This window comes from Squalius cephalus (genome assembly GCF_949319135.1).
Source record: "Squalius cephalus genome assembly, chromosome: 3".
In the NCBI taxonomy this organism is placed as follows: Eukaryota; Metazoa; Chordata; class Actinopteri; order Cypriniformes; family Leuciscidae; genus Squalius; species Squalius cephalus.
In genome coordinates this window covers 8,021,097-8,025,498 of record NC_137124.1, presented here as the reverse complement: position 1 = coordinate 8,025,498, position 4,402 = coordinate 8,021,097, and the positions used below count along the sequence as shown (strand labels likewise).

Below are 4,402 nucleotides of genomic sequence, written 5' to 3'. Positions count from 1 at the left end.
CTAACTAATCTTTCTTTCTTTCTAATTAATCTTTCTTTCTTTCCAACTAATCTTTCTTTCTAACTAATCTGTATTTCTTTCTTTCTTTCTTTCTTTCTTTCTTTCTAACTAATCTTTCTTTCTTTCTTTCTCTTTCTAACTAATATTTTTTTAGTTAGAAAGTAAACTAATTTATAACTAATCTTTATTTCTAACTAATTGTTGCTGGCCCAGGCTCAGAAGGCCCAGCTTCCCTTGATACAGAGTAATTACTTAATTAATTACTTAGTAATAGACTTTGTAATAACATGTAACTAAATGTACTTAACATGTAACTAAGTTATGGAACAGCCTATACTTACAGATTGTAATTGCGCACATGTAATAGGCAGCTACTGTTACACATGTGTAACAAGCCGAGTCTGTTACATACGTGTTACGGACTTGGTACACTGTAATTATGTAAGAAAGTACTTAGTATAACACAATGTAACAACAAGAACTTAAATATGTTAGGCTACTAAGGTCTGCAGTTACACATGGTAAATGTGTATGTTCTGTAGCATTACTTGTATGTAACATAAAATAAAGTGTATCAAGATTGTACTTAAGTGCACTTCCTGTGTATCTACATATGTTATCCATCTGAATTAACCCACTAGTTCACCGCTAAAATACATGCATTAGCTTCCTAATTACATTGCAATCACAAAATATTACACAGGTATAAGATACGTAAAATAAAGTGTATCAAGAATGTACTTAAGTGTACTTTGTGTATACATACCTTATCCATCTCTGCCTTACTTTTATTTAACTCACTAGTTCACAGCTTAAATGCATGCAGTAGCTTCTTAATTACATTGCAATTACATTGCAATTACACAGGTATAAGCTACGTAAAATAAAGTGCATCAAGAATGTACTTAAGTGTACTTTGTGTATACATACCTTATCCATCTCTGCCTTAGTTTGATTTTACTCACTAGTTCACATCTTAAATATATGCAGCAGTTTCCTAATTACATTGTAATTACATAATATTACACAGGGATGAGCTACGTAAAATAAAGTGTATCAAGAATGTACTTAAGTGTACTTTGTGTACACATACCATATCCATCTCTGCCTTAGTTTGATTTAAACTCACTAGTTCACAGCTTAAATACATGCAGTAGTTTCCTAATTACATTGTAATTACATAATATTACACAGGTATAAGCTACGTAAAATAAAGTGCATCAAGAATGTACTTAAGTGTACTTTGTGTATACATACCTTATCCATCTCTGCCTTAGTTTGATTTAACTTACTAGTTCACAGCTTAAATGCATGCAGTAGTTTCCTAATTACATTGTAATTACATAATATTACACAGGGATGAGCTACGTAAAATAAAGTTTATCAAGAATGTACTTAATTGTACTTTGTGTACACATACCTTATCCATCTCTGCCTTAGTTTGATTTAACTTATAGTTCACAGCTTAAATGCATGCAGTAGTTTCCTAATTACATTGTAATTACATAATATTACACAGGGCTGAGCTACGTAAAACAAAGTGTATCAAGAATGTACTTAAGTGTACTTTGTGTATACATACCTTATCCATCTCTGCCTTAGTTTGATTTAACTTACTAGTTCACAGCTTAAATGCATGCAGTAGTTTCCTAATTACATAATATTACATAATATTACACAGGGCTGAGCTACGTAAAATAAAGTGTATCAAGAATGTACTTAAGTGTACTTTGTGTATACATACCTTATCCATCTCTGCCTTACTTTTATTTAACTCACACTGTAAAAAAAAAAAAGTTGACTTAACTTAAAATTTCGAGGCAACTTGCTGCATGGCTTTTTTGAGTTTACTCAACTTTTAAATCAAGTAGTTCACTTAACTCATTTCACTGAGTAAGGTCACATGTCTCCCAACTTAAGATCTTTTGTTCAGCTGATTGAGTTTTTATAGTTTAGAAAACTTAGAAAATTATAAAATTTCAACTTTTAATATTATTTTCACATGACTTAATAAAGTATGTTCAGTTGACTAAAAATTTGACTAAAAATTAATCAACATTATTACAAGGTTAAAAAATAAAGCTACAACTACAGGCTTGATATTTTGGTCCAGGTTTTATTTTAAATTAGCAGCAACACATTGTTGTGGAAATGGAAACAATGTTGAACACTTTAGCCATACTCATTATCATTAAAAAAGTAAAACAAAGAGAAGGCAGAAGAATAAATCACTTTTTTCTTTAAAGAGTACTTTAACATTCAAAGTGTTCTCACATTCAAATGGTCCTAAATACTTTAAAAGTTCTATATTTTAAATGTTTAACATTTTAAATGGTTAACACTGAAAATGTTACAAAATGAGCAGATTTATAAGTGCAAGTTAACGTTTGCGCTGAAAGTGCTGAAACAGTTGCACAATGTTTTATCACAGCCTCAAGTTGACAGTTTAAACAAAAACATTAAATGTGTAAGATCCATACAGCTCACAAATGCAACGCCACAGTGATATCTTAGTTTTTAGGGACTGCATCCTAGCAGAGCAATGAGTGGCCATCTTCATGAACACCTTCTCAAAGTGTATTTCAGTTGTTGGGTACTCAAAGTCCAAGGCAAACAAAAGGCCAAACAGTTATGCAAGTGCAGACTGCAAGTCATTGGCATCTCTCAGTACAATCACCTCCTCCAACACAACAGCAAATGTTGTGACACTAGGCAGTGTGCTGGGGGGGAACATCATCTTCAATTACCACAAGGATTCCCACCTTCATTCCTCTGGTCTGTCTGTCCTCTGGAGTCTTGTCATAATAATAAAAAAGAAGAAAAGAACAAATCAATATCACTTGACACTAACCTCAAAAACAAACAACAAAAAAGATACATTAAGGAACCATAAAGTAATCCTATACAGTGTGCTCATAAGTTTGCATCCCACTTGCAGAATCTCCAAATAAATGCACTCAAATACGCACAAATAACAATTGTTTCTTTTTCAATTTAGTACTGCCCTGAATAAGCTATTTCACATAGAAGTATAAAAACTTAGCCTGGGAAAACCCTGACGAACTTCCGGCAAATTTGAGATTTGCTCCGCAAGTCAGTCTGGCCAAGAGCCCATTCATGCCCATTTCCAATTTTTCCAAATCGAGGCACCAATCACAAACGTTGAAGCGGGCTTTACACGATGACGATCGCTCTGATTGGTCTATCCAATTGTGCCCAGAGGCATTTGAGCAACGCCCGTTGGTGACGCCCCTTTGGAAATGGGCTGTGAATGAACCTTCCCCAGACCCACTCTCAGATACAACTTAGAAGGTTTTGGTGTCATCCAGGCTAATAAAAACTATAAGATGGTATAAATCTAAGTAAATGATTAGGATCTGGCCTATAATTTGAAACATGAACTGAAATAAATTGCATACCCAATCATTGATTAAATCATGTTGTACTTGCAAAAAAATACTTTGAATAAAAAATCAATGCATCATCAAAACAATCTCTTTGCTGTTAACACAAAAATTCCCATTCCTTTTAGTCACTCATGGTCATGTAGTAAGATGTTGTATATATGTTGAAGTAATGAAACATACTCACCAGGCATGTTTTAAAAAGTGCAGAGGAATCTTCACTGAGAAACATGGGAGACCTTCCAGGACAGTTTGCTTTCTGCGAGGTACAATATTTGTGGTCTAAAAAAAAAAAAAAAGGTACAAAAGAACAACAAATTTCTTTAATGCACTGTTATTAATTTTTACTTTTTATGAGTTTGCATGTATGTTTGAAGTCATAGAGTCTCTGCTAATGAGCAACCAAATCAAATTAGATGTGTTAAATAGGAAATCAGTATTGTATGCAGTATTCTAAGTTCAGGACCAAAATCAGTCTAATCAGCCAGTGTACACTTGATATTCCTTCAAAAATATCTTCAGAAAACGTTCTTTATAAAATAGAAACCGGCTCTGATAAATCTGTTTTTAAAACTATCTTTGACACATGATGTTTACCAACAAGTTACCTGCTGAACAAGCTTGTTGAGATGATCTTCCATTTCTGTTCCAAATGCCCCCAGTCTTGCTCTGTATAGCTCGAGGAGTTGTGGAGTGTGCTGGTGTGTTGATGCTCTGAATGTCTCGAGGAGGTCCACAAAAACTGGTGATAGAAATAAAACATGTCTTGGTTGTAACATTGTTTAACTGGCTTCACATGGCTTACAACAGATATTTACAACCAACAAAACAATAACCTGTATTAAAGATAATCTACAGCCAATTAATTTAATTTCAACCTTCTTTATTTTACCTCATTTGGAAGAAACAGGCCAGGCCATCGTTCAAGCACTTCAGAGATGATCCTGTCATCTTCTCTTTTCCTATTGAAAAAAAAAGTTACATATTGCACCTTTAAA

General features: G+C 33.4%; 1 long non-coding RNA gene across 1 annotated transcript; it reads right to left on the bottom strand.

Annotated features, from left to right (window-relative positions):
- Positions 1-2,667: 2,667 nt before the first annotated feature.
- On the bottom strand, positions 2,668-4,124 carry LOC307156385. Its single transcript, XR_013820702.1, has 3 exons — positions 4,013-4,124; positions 3,592-3,686; positions 2,668-2,795 (listed from the first exon to the last, which is right to left on the bottom strand). It is a non-coding gene; the product is annotated as an uncharacterized lncRNA (long non-coding RNA).
- Between the last annotated feature and the right edge of the window lie 278 nt (positions 4,125-4,402).